Genomic DNA, 18628 nt, shown 5'->3' with positions numbered 1-18628 from the left:
CACATCTTTCTGTCTTCTTCTGAGCCCTCCAAACTGTTCCAACCTCTGCCTGTTAGCCCATTCCAAAGTCGTGTCCACACTTTTGGGTATCCTTATAGCAGCACCCCACTCCCTCAGTACCAATTTACTGTATTAGTCCATTCTCATGCTACATATTTCTCATGTTGGGTATGAAGAAATACCCAAGACTGGGTAATTTATAAAGGAAAGAGGTTTAATTGACTCACAGTTCTCCATGGCTGGGGCAACCTCAGGAAACTTCAAATCATGGGGAAAGGCACTTCTTCACAGGGTGGCAGGAGAAAGAATAAGAACCCAGCGAATGGGGAAGCCCCTTATAAAATCATCAGATCTCGAGGGGGCATTCCAAAATGGCCAAATAAGAACAACTCTGGTCTGCAGCTCCCAGCGCGATGCAGAAGATGGGTAATTTCTGCATTTCCAACTGAGGTATTGGTTCCTCTCATTGGGACTGATTGGACAGTGGATGCAGCCCACAGAGGGTGAACCAAAGCAGGGCAGGGCATTGCCTCACCCGGGAAACATAAGGGGTCGGGGAATTTCCCTTTCCTAACCAAGGGAAGCCGTGACAGACTACCTGGAAAAATGGGACACCCCCACACAAATACTGTGCTGTCCCCAAGGTCTTGGCAACCAGCAGACAAGGTGATTCTCTCCTGTCCCTGGCTCGGCAGCTCCCACACCCATGGAGCCTTGCTCACTGCTAGCACAACAGTAGGAAATCAATCTGTGAGATAGCAGCCTGGCTAGGGGAGGGGCGTCCACCATTGCTGAGGCTTGAGTAGGTAAATAAAGCAGCCAGAAATCTTGAACTGGGTGGAGCCCATGGCAGCTCAACAAGGCCTACTGCTTCTAGACTCCACTTCTGAGGGCAGGGCATAGCTAAACAAAAGGCAGCAGACAACTTCTGCAGACTTAAATGTCCCTGTCTGACAGTTCTGAAGAGAGCAGTGGTTCTCCCAGCACAGCGTTTGAGCTCTGAGAGCAGACAGATTGCCTCCTCAAGTGGGTCCCTGCACCCCCTGTAACCTAACTGGGAGACACCTCCCAATAGGGGCCAACTGATACCTCACACAGGCAGGTACCCCTCTGAGATGAAGCTTCCAGAGGAAGGATCAGGCAGCAATATTTGCTGTTCTGCAGCCTCTGCTGCTGATACCCAGGCAAACAGGATCTGGAGTGGAACTCCAGCAAACTTCAACAGACCTGCAGCTGAGGGCCCTGACTGTTAGAAGGAAAACTAACAAACCGAAAGGAATAGCATCAACATCAACAAAAAAGTTCAGCTACACCAAAACCCCATCTGTAGGTCACCAACATCAAAGACCAAACGTAGATAAAACCACAAAGATGGGGAGAAACCAGAGCAGGAAAGCTGAAAATTCTAAAAGTCAGAGTGCCTCTTCTCCTCCAAAGGATCACAGCTCCTCGCCAGCAATGGAACAAAACTGGATGGAGAATGACTTTGATGAGTTGACAGAAGTAGGCTTCAGAAGGTCGGTAATAACAAACTTCTCCAAGCTAAAGGAGGATGTTCAAACCCATCACAAGGAAGCTAAAAACCTTGAAAAAATGTTTGATGAATGACTAAACAGAATAAACAGTGTAGAGAAGACCTTAAATGACCTGATGGAGCTGAAAACCATGGCACGAGAACTTTGTGATGCATGCACAAGCTTCAGTAGTTGATTTGATCACATGGAAGAAAGGATATCAGTGATTGAAGATCAAATTAATGAAATAAAGTGAGAAAACAAGGTTAGAGAAAGAAGAGTATAAAGAAATGAACAAAGACTCCAATAAATATGGGACTATGAAAACACCAAATCTACATTTGATTGGTGTACCTGAAAGTGACGGGGAAAATGGAACCAAGTTGGAAAACACTGCAGGATATTATCCAGGAGAACTTCCCCAACATAGCAAGGCAGGCCAACATTCAAATTCAGGAAATACAGAGAAAAACCACAAAGATACTCCTCACTAAAAGCAACCCCAAGATACATAATTGTCAGATTCACCAAGGTTGAAACAAAGGAAAAAGTGTTAAAGGCAGCCAGAGAAAAAGGTCTGGTTACCTACAAAGGGAAGCCCATCAGACTAACAGTGGGTCTCTCAGCAGAAATACTCCAAGCCAGAAGAAAGTGGGGGCCAATATCCAACATTCTTGAAGAAAATAATTTTCAACCCAGAATTTCATATTCAACCAAATTAAGCTTCAGAAGAAGTAAAGGAGAAATAAAATCCTTTACAGACAAGCAAATGCTGAGAGATTTTTGTTACCACCAGGCCTGCCTTACAAGAGCTCCTGAAGGATCCACTAAACATGGAAAGAAAAAACTGGTATCAACCACTTCAAAAACAGGCCAAATTGTAAAGACCATCAATGCTATGAAGAAACCGCATCAATTAATTGGCAAAATAACCAGCAAACATCATAATGACAGGAGCAAATTCAAGTATAACAATATTAACCTTAAAAGTAAATGGACTAAATGCCCCAATTAAAAGACACAGACTAGCATAGTGGATAAAGAGTCAAGACCCATCAGTGTGCTGTATTCAGGAGACCCATTTCACATGCAAAGATGCACATAGACTCAAAATAAAACTATAGAGGAAGATCTACCAAGGAAATGGAAAGAAAAGAAAAAAAAGCAAGGGTTGCAATCCTGGTCTCTGATAAAACAGACTTTAAACCAACAAAGATCAAAAGAGACAAAGAAGGGCATTACATAATGGTAAAGGAATCAATTCAACAAGAAGAGCTAACTATCCGAAATATATGTGCACTCAATACAGGAGCACCCAGATTCATAAAGCAATCCCTTAGAGACCTACAAAGAGACTTAGACTCCCACACAATAATAATGGGAGACTTTAGCACCCCACTGTCAATATTAGACAGGTCAGTGAGACAGAAGGTTAACAAAGATATTCAGGACCTGAACTCAGCTCTGCAACAAGCAGGCCTAATAGATACCTACAGAATTCTCCACCCCAAATCAATAGAATATATATTCTTCTCAGCACCACATTGCACTTATTCTAAAATTGACCACATAATTGGAAATAAAGCACTCCTTAACAAATGTAAACGAACAGAAATCACAACAAACTGTCTCTCAGACCACAGTGCAATCAAATTAGAACTGAGGATTAAGAAACTCACTCAAAACTGCACAACTACATGGAAACTGAAGAACTTGCTCCTGAATGACTACTAGGTAAATAATGAAATGAAGGCAGAAATAAAGATGTTATTTGAAACCAATGAGAACAAAGACACAACATACCAGAAACTCTGGAACACATTTAAAGCAGTATTTAGAGGGAAATTTACAGCACTAAATGCTCACAGAGAAAGCAGGAAAGATCTAAACATACCCTAACATCACAGTGAAAAGAACTAGAGAAGCAAGAGCAAACAAATTCAAAAGCTAGCAGAAGGCAAGAAGTAACTAAGATCAGAGCAGACCTGAAAGAGACAGAGACACAAAAAATCCTTCAAAAAAATCAAAGAATCTAGGAGCTGGTTTTTTGAAAAGAACAACAAAATTGATAGACTGCTAGCAAGACTAATAAAGCAGAAAACAGGGAAGAATCAAATAGAAGCAATAAAATATGATAAAGGGGATATCACCACCAATCCTACAGAAATACAAACTACCACCAAAGAATAATATAAACACCTCTACACAAGTAAACTGGAAAATCTAGAAGAAATGGATAAATTGCTGGACACATACAACCTCCCAAGACTAAAACAAGAAGAAGTTGAGTCTCTGAATAGACCAATAACAGGCTCTGAAATTGAGGCAATAATTAATAGCCTACCAAACAAAAAAAGTCCAGGACCAGAGGGATTCACAGAAGAATTCTACCAGAGATACAAACAGCAGCTGGTACCATTCCTTCTGAAACTATTCCAATCAATAGAAAAAGAGGGAATCCTCCCTAACTCATTTTATGAGGACAACATCATCCTGTTACCAAAGCTGTGCATAGACACAACAAAAAAGAATTTTAGACCAATATACGTGATGAACATCAATGAGAAAATCCTCAATAAAATATTGGCAAACTGAATCCAGCAGCACATCAAAAAGCTTATCCACCATGATCAACTAGGCTTCATCCCTGAGATGCAAGGCTGGTTCAACAAATGCAAATCAATAAACGTAATCCATCACATAAACAGAACCAATGACAAAAACCACATGATTTTCCCAATAGAGGCAGAAAAGGCCTTTGACAAAATTCAACAGTGCTTCAAGCTAAAAACGCTCAATAAACTATGTATTGATGGAATGTATCTCAAAATAATAAGAGCTATTTTTGACAAATCCACAGCCAATATCATACTGAATGGGCAAAAACTGGAAGCATTCCCTTTGAAAACTGGCACAAGACAGGGATGCCCTCTCTCACCACTCCTATTCAACATAGTGTTGGAAGTTCTGGCCATGGCAATCAGTCAAGAGAAAGAAATAAAGGGTATTCAATTAGGAAATGAGGAAGTCAAATTGTCTCTGTCTGCAGATGACATGCTTGTTTATTTAGAAAACCCCATTGTCTCAGCCCAAAATCTCCTTAAACTGATAAGCAACTTCAGCCAAGTCTCAGGATACAAAATCAATGTGCAAAAATCACAAGCATTCCTATACACCATTAACAGACAAACAGAGAGCCAAATCATGCATGAACTCCCATTCACAGGTGCTACAAAGAGAATAAAATACCTAGGAATCCAACTTACAAGGGATGTGAAGGACCTCTTCAAGGAAAACTGCAAACCACTACTCTAGGAAATAAAAGAAGACACAAACAAATGGAAGAATATTCCATGCTCATGGATAGGAAGAATCAATATCATGAAAATGCCATACTGGCCAAAGTAATTTATAGATTCAATGCCATTCCCATCAAACTACCAATGGCTTTCTTCACAGAAATGAAGAAAACTACTTTAAAGTTTATATGGAATCAAAAAAGAGCCCGCATTGCCAAGACAATCCTAAGCAAAAAGAACAAAGCTGGAAGCATCACACTACCTGACTTCAAACTATACTACAAGGCTATAGTAACCAAAACAGTATGGTGCTGGTACCAAAAGAGATATATAGAGCAATGAAACAGAACAGAGGCCTCAGAAATAATACCATACATCTACAACCATCTGCTCTTTGACAAATTTGACAAAAACAAGAAATGGGGAAAGGATTCCTTACTTAATAAATGGTGCTGGGAAAACTGGCTAGCCATATGTAGAAAGCTGAAACTGGATCCCTTCTTTACACCTTATACAAAAATTAATTCAAGATGGAGTAAAGACTTAAATGTTAGATCTAAAACCATAAAAACACTAGAAGAAAACCTAGGCAACACCATTCAGGACATAGGCATGGGCAAGGACTTCATGTCTAAAACACGAAAAGCAATGGCAACAAAAGCCAAAATACACGAATGGGATCTAATTAAACTGAATCTTCTGCATGGCAAAATAAACTACCATCAGAGTGAACAGACAACCTACATAATGGCAGAAAATTTTTGCAATCTATCCATCTGACAAAGGGTTGATATCCAGAATCTACAAAGAACTCAAACAAATTTACAAGAAAAAAACAAACAACCCCATCAAAAAGAGGGCAAAGGATATGAACAAACAATTCTCAAAAGAAGACATTCCAAGGGTGGAGCAAGATGGCCGAATAGGAAGAGCTTCAGTCTCCAACTCGTGGCGCGAGCGACACAGAAGACCGGTGATTTCTGCATTTTCAACGGAGGTACTGGGGTCATCTCACTGGGGAGTGCCGGACAATCGGTGCTGGTCAGCTGCTGCAGCCCAACCAGCGAGAGCTGAAGCAGGGCGAGGCATTGCCTCACCTGGGAAGCACAAGGGGGAAGGGAATCCCTTTTTCCTAGCCACGCGAACTGAGACACACAACACCTGGAAAATTGGGTAATTCCCACCCCAATACTGCGCTTTAAGGAAACGGGCACACCAGGAGACTATACCCACACCTGGCCGGGAGGGTCCCACAGCCACGGAGCCTCCCTCATTGCTAGCACAGCAGTCTGTGATCTAACCACAAGGCAGCAGCGAGGCTGGGGGAGGGGTGCCCGCCATTGCTGAGGCTTAAATAGGTAAACAAAGCTGCTGGGAAGCTCGAACTGGATGGAGCTCACAGCAGCTCAAGGAAACCTGCCTGACTCTGTAGACTCCACCTCTGGGGACAGGGCACAGCTAAAAAACAACAGGGGAAGCAGCAGAGGCCTGTGCACACCCGAACGACTCTGTCTGACAGCTTTGAAGAGAGCAGTGGATCTCCCAACACAGAGGTTGAGATCTGAGAATGGACAGACTGCCTGCACAAGTGGGTCCCTGACCCCTGAGTAGCCTAACTGGGAGACATTCCCCACTAGGGGCAGTCTGACACCCCACACCTCACAGGGTGGAGTACACCCCTGAGAGGAAGCTTCCAAAGTAAGAATCAGACAGGTACACTTGCTGTTCAGCAGTATTCTATCTTCTGCAACCTCTGCTGCTGATACCCAGGCAAACAGGGTCTGGAGTGGACCTCAGGCAATCTCCAACAGACCTACAGCTGAGGGTCCTGACTATTAGAAGGAAAACTACCAAACAGGAAGAACACCTATGCCAAAACCCCATCAGTACATCACCATCATCAAAGACCAGAGGCAGATAAAACCACAAAGATGGGGAAGAAGCAGGGCAGAAAAGCTGGAAATTCAAAAAATAAGAGCACATCTCCCCCTGCAAAGGAGTGCAGCTCATCGCCAGCAATGGATCAAAGCTGGTCAGAGAATGACTTTGACAAGATGAGAGAAGAAGGCTTCAGTCCATCAAACTTCTCAGAGCTAAAGGAGGAATTACGTACCCAGTGCAAAGAAACTAAAAATCTTGAAAAAAGAGTGGAAGAATTGACAGCTAGACTAATTAATGCAGAGAAGGTAATAAATGAAATGACAGCAATGAAAACCATGACACGAGAAATACGTGACAAATCCACAAGCTTCAGTAACCGACTTGATCAACTGGAAGAAAGAGTATCAGCGATGGAGGATCAAATGAATGAAATGAAGCGAGAAGAGAAACCAAAAGAAAAAAGAAGAAAAAGAAATGAACAAAGCCTGCAAGAAGTATGGGATTATGTAAAAAGACCAAATCTACGTCTGACTGGGGTGCCTGAAAGTGAGGGGGAAAATGGAACCAAATTGGAAAACACTCTACAGGATATCATCCAGGAGAACTTCCCCAACCTAGTAGGGCAGGCCAACATTCAAATTCAGGAAATACAGAGAACGCCACAAAGATACTCCTCGAGAAGAGCAACTCCAAGACACATAATTGCCAGATTCACCAAAGTTGAAATGAAGGAAAAAATCTTAAGGGCAGCCAGAGAGAAAGGTCGGGTTACCCACAAAGGGAAGCCCATCAGACTAACAGCAGACCTCTTGGCAGAAACTCTACAAGCCAGAAGAGAGTGGGGGCCAATATTCAACATTCTTAAAGAAAAGAATTTTAAACCCAGAATTTCATATCCAGCCAAATTAAGTTTCATCAGTGAAGGAGAAATAAAATCCTTTACAGATAAGCAAATGCTTAGAGATTTTGTCACCACCAGGCCTGCCTTACAAGAGACCCTGAAGGAAGCCCTAAACATGGAAAGGAACAACCGGTACCAGCCATTGCAAAAACATGCCAAAATGTAAAGACCATCGAGGCTAGGAAGAAACTGCATCAAATAACTGTTTGGATGAACGGAGGCAGGATGGTGCACTTCTGGGTTCTTCTTCACCACCAACTCTTCCCGTGTGTGCGAGAATGCAGCTAACGCCCGGGAAGGTACAGATTAATCAGGCATGCACCAGGTGATGTCAATCCGAGGAGACCAAGATTTACCTGGTGGCACCTGCGGAGCGTCCCCCCTCCCCCGACATGCCCGTGCCCCGCCTATTGCCCTCCCACTCCTAGAAAAGCCACTCTTGGCCAGTGAGCCACGCGGCCTTCTCACAGCCCCACAGCCTTCTCACAGCCCCGGCGGTCTTCTCACAGCCCCACTGCTGTCGGGATGTCGGGACTGTGGGAAGTCCGTCCGAGAGCCCCACCGGGGGACTCTGCCAGCCTCCTTTGCCGGAGGCCGACAGACTTCTCCCCCACACCTTAGGTGACCAAAAATAAACTGTGCAGTTTTGCTCCTACACTTGCCTACCCGCTGGTTCTTTTGCGCCCGCTCGGCTGGTCTTAGAAAAAACAAATCAATAACGAACAAAATAACCAGTTAATATCATAATGGCAGGATCAAGTTCACACATAACAATATTAACCTTAAATGTTAATGGACTAAATGCTCCAATTAAAAGACACAGACTGGCAAACTGGATAAAGAGTCAAGACTCATCAGTCTGCTGTATTCTGGAGGCCCATGTCACATGCAGAGACACACATAGGCTCAAAATAAAGGGATGGAGGAAGATCTACCAAGCAAATGGAGAACAAAAAAAAGCAGAGGTTGCAATCCTAGTCTCTGATAAAACAGACTTTAAACCATCAAAGATCAAAAGAGACAAAGAAGGCCATTACATAATGGTAAAGGGATCAATTCAACAGGAAGAGCTAACTATCCTAAATATATATGCACCCAATACAGGAGCACTCAGATTCATAAAGCAAGTCCTTAGAGACTTACAAAGAGACTTAGACTCCCGTACAATAATAATGGGAGACTTCAACACTCCACTGTCAACATTAGACAGACCAACGAGACAGAAAGTTAACAAGGATATCCAGGAAGTGAACTCATCTCTGCACCAAGTGGACCTAATAGACATCTATAGAACTCTCCACCCCAAATCAACAGAATATACATTCTTCTCAGCACCACATCGCACTTATTCCAAAATTGACCACATAATAGGAAGTAAAGCACTCCTTAGCAAATGTAAAAGAACAGAAATTATAACAAACTGTCTCTCAGACCACAGTGCAATCAAACTAGAACTCAGGACTAAGAAACTCAATCAAAACCGCTCAACTACATGGAAACTCAACAACCTGCTCCTGAATGACTACTGAGTACATAACGAAATGAAGGCAGAAATAAAGATGTTCTTTGAAACCAATGAGAACAAAGATACAACATACCAGAATTTCTGGGACACATTTAAAGCAGTGTGTAGAGGGAAATTTATAACACTAAATGCCCACAAGAGAAAGCTGGAAAGATCTAAAATGGACACTCTAACATCACAATTAAAAGAACTAGAGAAGCAAGAGCAAACACATTCAAAAGCTAGCAGAAGGCAAGAAATAACTAAGATCGGAGCAGAACTGAAGGAGATAGAGACACAAAAAACCCTCCAAAAAATCAATGAATCCAGGAGTTGGTTTTTTGAAAAGATCAACAAAATTGACAGACCGCTAGCAAGACTAATAAAGAAGAAAAGAGAGAATAATCAAATAGACGGAATTAAAAATGATAAAGGGGATATCACCACCGATACCACAGAAATACAAACTACCATCAGAGAATACTATAAACACCTCTACGCAAATCAACTAGAAAATCTAGAAGAAATGGATAATTTCCTGGACACTTACATTCTTCCAAGACTAAACCAGGAAGAAGTTGAATCCCTGAATAGACCAATAGCAGGCTCTGAAATTGAGGCAATAATTAATAGCCTACCAACCAAAAAAAGTCCAGGACCAGATGGATTCACAGCTGAATTCTACCAGAGGTACAAAGAGGAGCTGGTACCATTCCTTCTGAAAACTATTCCAATCAATAGAAAAAGAGGGAATCCTCCCTAACTCATTTTATGAGGCCAACATCATCCTGATACCAAAGCCTGGCAGAGACACAACAAAAAAAGAGAATTTTAGACCAATATCCCTGATGAACATCGATGCAAAAGTCCTCAATAAAATACTGGCAAAACAGATTCAGCAGCACATCAAAAAGCTTATCCACCATGATCAAGTGGGCTTCATCCCTGGGATGCAAGGCTGGTTCAACATTCGCAAATCAATAAACGTAATCCAGCATATAAACAGAACCAAAGACAAGAACCACATGATTATCTCAATAGATGCAGAAAAGGCTTTTGACAAAATTCAGCAGCCCTTCATGCTAAAAACGCTCAATAAATTCGGTATCGATGGAACGTACCTCAAAATAATAAGAGCTATTTATGACAAACCCACAGCCAATATCATACTGAATGGGCAAAACCTGAAAAATTTCCCTTTGAAAACTGGCACAAGACAGGGATGCCCTCTCTCACCACTCCTATTCAACATACTGTTGGAAGTTCTGGCTAGGGCAATCAGGCAAGAGAAAGAAATCAAGGGTATCCAGTTAGGAAAAGAAGAAGTCAAATTGTCCCTTTTTGCAGATGACATGATGGTATATTTAGAAAACCCCATTGTCTCAGCCCAAAATCTCCTTAAGCTGATAAGCAACTTCAGCAAAGTCTCAGGATACAAAATTAATGTGCAAAAATCACAAGCATTCTTATACACCAGTAACAGACAAACAGAGAGCCAAATCATGAATGAACTTCCATTCACAATTGCTTCAGAGAGAATAAAATACCTAGGAATCCAACTTACAAGGGATGTAAAGGACCTCTTCAAGGAGAACTACAAATCACTGCTCAGTGAAATAAAAGAGGACACTAACAAATGGAAGAACATACCATGCTCATGGATAGGAAGAATCAATATCGTGAAAATGGCCATACTGCCCAAGGTTATTTATAGATTCAATGCCATCCCCATCAAGCTACCAATGACTTTCTTCACAGAATTGGAAAAAATTGCTTTAAAGTTCATATGGAACCAAAAAAGAGCCCGCATTGCCAAGACAATCCTAAGTCAAAAGGACAAAGCTGGAGGCATCACGCTACCTCACTTCAAACTATACTACAAGGCTACAGTAACCAAAACAGCATGGTACTGGTACCAAAACAGAGATATAGACCAATGGAACAGAACAGACTCCTCAGAAATAATACCACACATCTACAGCCATCTGATCTTTGACAAACCTGAGAAAAATAAGAAATGGGGAAAGGATTCCCTATTTAATAAATGGTGCTGGGAAAATTGGCTAGCCATAAGTAGAAAGCTGAAACTGGATCCTTTCCTTACTCCTTATACGAAAATTAATTCAAGATGGATTAGAGACTTAAATGTTAGACCTAATACCATAAAAACCCTAAAGAAAACCTAGGTGGTACCATTCAGGACATAGGCATGGGCAAGGACTTCATGTCTAAAACACCAAAAGCAACGGCAGCAAAAGCCAAAATTGACAAATGGGATCTCATTAAACTAAAGAGCTTCTGCACAGCAAAAGAAACTACCATCAGAGTGAACAGGCAACCTACAGAATGGGAGAAAATTTTTGCAATGTACTCATCTGACAAAGGGCTAATATCTAGAATCTACAAAGAACTCAAACAAATTTACAAGAAAAAAACAAACAACCCCATCAAAAAGTGGGCAAACATATGAACAGACATTTCTCAAAAGAAGACATTCATACAGCCAACAGACACATGAAAAAATGCTCATCATCACTCGCCATCAGAGAAATGCAAATCAAAACCACAATGAGATACCATCTCACACCAGTTAGAATGGCAATCATTAAAAAGTCAGGAAAGAACAGGTGCTGGAGAGGATGTGGAGAAATAGGAACACTTTTACACTGTTGGTGGGATTGTAAACTAGTTCAACCATTATGAAAAACAGTATGGCGATTCCTCAAGGATCTAGATCTAGATGTACCACATGACCCAGCCATCCCACTACTGGGTATATACCCAAAGGATTATAAACCATGCTGCTATAAAGACACATGTTTATTGCGGCACTATTCACAATAGCAAAGTCTTGGAATCAACCCAAATGTCCATCAGTGACAGACTGGATTAAGAAAATGTGGCACATATACACCATGGAATATTATGCGGCCATAAAAAAGGATGAGTTTGCGTCCTTTGTAGGGACATGGATGCAGCTGGAAACCATCATTCTTAGCAAACTATCACAAGAACAGAAAACCAAACACTGCATGTTCTCACTCATAGGTGGGAACTGAACAATGACATCACTTGGACTCGGGAAGGGGAACATCACACATCGGGGCCTATCATGGGGGGGAGGGGGGAGGGATTGCATTGGGAGTTATACCTGATATAAATGACGAATTGATGGGTGCTGATGGGTTGATGGGTGCAGCACACCAACATGGCACAAGTATACCTATGTAACAAACCTGCACGTTATGCACATGTACCCTAGAACTTAAAGTATAATAATAAAAAAAAAACAATTGACACAATAAACTGTATATATTTGAAGTGTAAAAAAAAAAGAAAATATGTTTATTCAAATATATATGAGATAAAAAAATTAATACACGTAAAGAATCAATTTAATTTTCAATAAATGATTCATAAATGTTCTACCCACCAAAAAAAAAAAAAAAAAAAAAAAGAAGACATCCATGCAACCAACAGATACATGAAAAAATGCTCATTATCACTGGTCATCAGAGAAATGCAAATCAAAACTACAATGAGATACCATCTCACGCCAGTTAGAATGGCAATCATTAAAAAATCCAGAAAGATCAGATGCTGGAGAGAATGTAGAGGAATAGGAATGCTTTTACACTCTTGGTGGGAGTGTAAATTAGTTCAACCATTGTGGAAGACAGTGTGGCAATTCCTCAAGGATCTAGAACTAGAGTTACCATTTGACCCAGCAATCCCATTACTGGGTATATACCCAAAGGAATATAAATCATGCTACTATAAAGACACAGGCACTTGTATGTTTATTGTGGCACTATTCACAACAGCAAAGCCTTGGCATCAACCCAAATGTCCATCAATGATAGACTGGATTAAGAAAATGTGGCACATATACACCGTGGAATACTATGCAGCCATAAAACAGGAGGAGTTCATGTCCTTTGCATGGACATGGATGAAGCTGGAAACTATCATTCTCAGCAAACTATCACAAGAACAGAAAACCAAACAATGCGTGTTCTCACTCATAGGTAAGAATTGAACAATGAGATCACTTGGACACAGGGCGGGGAACATCACACATGGGGGCCTGTTGTGGGGTGGGGAGCTAGGGGAGGGATAGCACTAGGAGAAATGCCTAATGTAAATGACAAGCTGATGGACACAGCAAACCAACATGGCACACGTATACCTATGTATCAAACCTACATGTTGTGCACATGTACCCTAGAACTTAAAGTGTAATCAAAAATATAAATAAAAAAACTGCTGAGAGGAACTTCTAAAAAAGAAACCATCAGATCTCATGAGAACTTACTTACTATCATGAGAATAGCATGGGGGAAACCACTCCTATGATTCAATTACCTCTCACTGGGTCCTTCCCTCCACACATGGGGATTAGGGGGACTACAATTCAAGATGAAATTTGAGACAGGACACAGCCAAACCATAGCAAAAATGGTTTTACTTTGGTGATTCATCACCATGGCCCCTACTGGAGATAACACTGCACCTGGCATATAGCTGCCTCTCAGCAAATATAAATTAATGGTGAATAATGAACAAAACATTCATAGTCAAAAAAAAGAGAGCCCTTTATTCCTTTACTTCTGCTGTGTGGCACCTGACAAAACCTGCAGAAGGCAAAGCTGGGAAGAGGGCACCCACTGCCTTTGATCTGCTTCACCAACTCCAGCCAGGACCCCCATTCTCTCAGCACCTTGATTCCTGTCAACCAAGCAAATATGCTGGGTCCAGTCAATTGTGAGCAGATGTCTTGTCTCTATCTTGTAGTCATCACCCTTCATTTCAGAAGAGCACATTCATCATTCCATAAATGTCTAGGCAGTATCCAACCTTTGCCAGACCATGTGCTAATCTAGTGATTAGGACAGGCTTTTAATTCCTCTAGGCTTTGGCTTTTTGAGACATACAATGAGATCATTAGGCTCCATCCTGGTGGTCCATCTGGCTCTTATTTAAAATAATCCTGATACAATGTAACACCTTTCCCCTAGTACTCATGAGTATTTGTGTTTTAAAAGGTGTCCATAAAGTCCGAGGAATTGAGGAACAGGCAAGTCTGTGCCCCGCATCCCACCAGCTGACTGCCTGTGGCAGTCCCACTGAAGGCACAGGTGGAGGTGGCACATTTCCTCTAGGCCTCCTATCCCCAGCAGCAAGGTGGCACTTTTCCAGCTCAACACGGCCAGAAGACACTGGTGAACATTGGCTCACCTCTTGTGCTAGTTCTCTTTCAACTGCAGATACAGAAAGTGAACCAGAGCAACTAACAGGGATCGTGTTCCTTACACACTGGAAAGGATGCTGAGGCAGCCTCAGAGGAAGCTCCAACAGGGCTGTGGTTTCCACAACTGGAACAGGGATTCACTGCAGCCAGGCCTTTTTTCCCTCCTCTCCCCTTCCTCTCACTCTCTCCTCATCTCCCTTCTCTGATTTTCTCTGCTTAACTTTGTAGAAAAGCTTTTGCATGACATGGGCAAGGTCGCTGCTAGTAGCCCCAGCACCCCATTATTCCAGATTAGTAACTCTACTTAATTGTTTTCCAATATCTATATCCATTTACTTAAAAAATATTTACCAAATTCCTCCGGTTCTGGGTGCTTGGACTATATCAATAGAATAAAGAACAAGGCAAAAAACAAAACCAAACTAAACTAACTTTCTTGCAATGAAACACTGGACCAGCTACTTGATAAGAATGCTAGGATTGGTAGGGCCTGGGTCATATGCTCATTCCTGAGATGGGAATTGGAGGATTGCTGACATTGACAGCCCTAACAAGCACATGGAAATTAAAAAAAAAGAAAAAAGAAAGAAAGAAAATGGATATACCCAGAGAAGCACCTTCCTCTCATATCCCCTTCTCTCTCCTGTGGACTCTTCTCCATCCCTTGCTGCACAATTTGCTACATTATTGTACTCTTACATTCTCCAAGGGCCCTGGCTCCTGTCCCATTTCCCTGCCTGCCTTTTCTTCTCCCCTGACCCTGAATAACTTCAGCACCCACCCAGGTGATGTATGTAACACTTGTCTTCAAAACTCCTGTACTCCTAGTCACCTGTAAGCAGCAATGTAACTTCATCCTTGAACTTGGCTGTGACTCAGAATGGTTCTGCTTCACAGACACAAACTTGAAAATCCTGCCCTCTGGCTTCACTCTCCCATCATTTGCATCTATCATTCCTATGAACCTTGTTCTTGAAACTCATCAGAAATTTTGTCATAGGCCCCTATTTTCAAGAATCTCCCTGGATTTGTTTTTCAGCCCTACCCAGGCTAAGCCCAAGGTATGGCTGCAACTCTGTTAAGAGTAGCACTGCATGGCCAGGTCACCCTGCCAGTGCTCTGTATACCTGAGCATCACTGCTCCCATGGCTTCTGGGTAATTATGAAAAGAGTCTGGGAAACCTCCTGACCTCTTCTCTGGAGCTGGCTGTTTCACCATTTTCTCTTCTCTCTCTCTTACTCGCTGTTGTGGCATCCCATCTCTTCCAGCCTCGGGTCTTGCTAATTTTTTTCCCTTACATTGTTTTCAGAACATGTTTCCCCCAATGACTTCCTTCTGTTTCTCATATACTCAACTTCTTCCTTGCTCAGCACTTGGGAAGTTGCACCCCTCTCCACTTCTCCAGGCCCGGTATCCTTCCATTCTCCTGCTTGCCCTGGAAGGGGACTGTAGGTGGCATGCCCATCAGATGGGCTTGAGTACAAGGGTAATACCCAATCGTTTTCATATTCTCAGTGCAAGCGTAGTTTGTGGCACTCAACAGGCACTCTCCAAAATAAAACTGTTGACTTGAAGAAAGCTGAGTCTTGCTGGGCTGGATTAGATTAAATTGCACTACATGATGTTTGCGCCAGAGTTAGAATGCTGGAGGACACTCATCAAGGATCAAGTAAGATGGGAAGTGAAGATATAACCGGGGCGCAGCTTCTGACAACGGCATAGATTCAAAAATGCAACAACTCGAGCGAGAGCTGACCTAAAATGACCTATATTTTGCAAGTCCTTATCGCTTTAGAATCAAAACAATTCAAAGGAATCCAGAAACTGCTGAGATTGGCTACAGATAAATTCACCTGCTCTGAAAGAAGTTAATAATTATAACTGGCAAGAGGTAACATAATAGTAATAAGGAAAAATAACTTTTCAGCAGTCTATACTCAAAATGTTTCACAAATACTTGCACAAAAAAAGAAATAAATTGAAGTCACTGTGGAAAGAACTCTCAACTAATGAGCTTGACATCAATTAATTCAGTCCATCATGTTCTTTCACCCACCATCCCCTGCCCTTTCCCTACTTTTTTTTTTTTTTTTTTTTTAATTTTTTTAACTTAGTCTTGCTCTGTCGCTCAGGCTGGAGTGCAGCGATGTGATCTCAACTTGCTGCAACCTCCGCCTCTCAGGTTCAAGCAATTCTTCTGCCTCGGCCTCCCTAGGAGCTAGGACTACAGGTGTGCACCACCATGCCTGGCTAATTATTGTATTTTTCATAGAGATAGGGTTTCACCATATTGGCCAGGTTGGTCTCGAACTCCTGACCTCACGATCTGCCCACCTCAGCCTCCCAAAGTGCTGGGATTACAGGTGTGAGCCACCACGCCTGGCCTTATCTACATCTTTTTTAGTTTATCCTTAACCCCTGAAATAGCTGAAAGTCAGGGAATTTACAAACTAAATGCACTGCTTTAACTTAAGATGCTCTTATTAGGCAACTAACCTGTATAAGCAGGGCAGGGGCTGCGGAGGATGCAAATGTGAGCACATCACCACTGCCAGGAAAGGGCTTCCAGGTTGCTGTGTGGAGCGGTCCCATCTGCAGAAATGAGGGAAAGATTGTAGTGTGCCCTGAGCAATCTTAGAAATAGATCCTCATTTGCCTATCTCAAATTTGAAAATTTTTCATTTGAGACTCACGGCAGGGAGGGAGTTAAATTTGTACTTCCCAGCAATCTTTCTCTTGCAAAGAACCTGGAATGAACCTGGGAAGTTGGCAAGAATCATATTCATCCTATCAGAGTATGTTCTAACAAGTCCCTGAGAGGAAATGGTATTTTTCAGCAGATGAGCAGCAAATGAAATGTGGTTGACAGAAGGTCAGGAAAATCTTCAGCATGGGGTGTCTCTCAGAAGGGCTGGAGCTGGGCATGGTATTGGGGTAATGAGGGCATGGACACTGCTGGAAAAGATGGTAGAAGAGCCCACAGGGCCACTGAGCCTCCACCAAGGGAAATGGTACCACTGCCAAAGGCCATTCCTACTGCATTTGCCAAAAAGTGTGGAGTGATGGAATGCTAGCAGCTCTGGAAGAAAAAGTAGAGACAATCTTGTCTAATTCCCTGCTTTGCACACCAGAGAAGTGGCTTATTGCAGAGTACCCAGAAAGTTGACAGCTGATACGTGGCTAAAATCCAGGTTTACTGCTTTCCAGCCAATGCTCCATCCGCAAAGGCAGCAAAGAACTGCTCAGACACACCTCTCCTCAGCTTTGCAGCTGCTCCACAACAAATCTGCTGGGCCTTGGTAGCTTTGATCCCTACAAAGGGACCAAACTATCCGAGCTAAAAACTGACATAGAAACTCCCAAATATTGTTTTGATTAATGACTATTAAAAACAAACATAGAGTTCATAAAGTGATGAAGATTACCGTGTAACCCATTAAGTGAGATCAGTAAAATTAGTATCAGAACCATGAGAAAAAATAATATTAATAATAACAAATCATCTAACCAACCCCTTTGAAAATGAGAAACCACTAATGCTATAAGTTGACTCTTTCACTGTGTGGGTTAAACTGTCACCTACACCAAGTCCTTTGTGAAATTAATACATCCCCTACCAGCTTAGGATCTCCTCTTGTCCATTCAGCTTCAGTGACTCCTTCACCCTGCACATCAAGAAACACATCTCAAATACTCACGTAACTTTTCCAAATTGCACAGAGGAAATAATCTCAAACTCCTAGAGTATAGAAAGCAATGATTCATGAAATTTCTTATTACTTATTTTATTGTTCTTTTATAAGCTTTTAGCAGAAATCCATGCAAGTAAATACTAAAATATTAAGTAAAAGCTCACGGCAAGTGGAAATGCAACAGGAAGTCCAGAGAAGAATGAAATAATACATTGCAGAAATAAAGCCCATTTGAGCCTGTGCCACTGGTACAGATGAACCACTAGATTGGCTCTGAGGTTCCTAGTGGCCAAAGCAGAAACAGAAAGAGAGACAGAAAGATAGAGAGAGAGTGAGAGAGAGAGATACAGTATTAACTCTTACATGAATGAGATACGCTATATCTGTTTAAAATTTTTCATCAACTCTACTAGGGAAAACTATCACATCCCTTATCTCAAATGAGGAAGCAGGATTAAGGAGTTAAGCTATTTATCTAAACTCAAAAACCTAAGGGGGTTGAAAGCTTTGATTCCAGCCTAGGTCAGCCCAACCCCAAAGCCCATGATTGTGACACACACAGGGGTGGAGACAGAGCTGACTCCT

Source organism: Piliocolobus tephrosceles, chromosome 8 (genome assembly GCF_002776525.5).
Source record: "Piliocolobus tephrosceles isolate RC106 chromosome 8, ASM277652v3, whole genome shotgun sequence".
Lineage (NCBI taxonomy): Eukaryota > Metazoa > Chordata > Mammalia > Primates > Cercopithecidae > Piliocolobus > Piliocolobus tephrosceles.
This window is presented reverse-complemented; position numbering follows the sequence as displayed.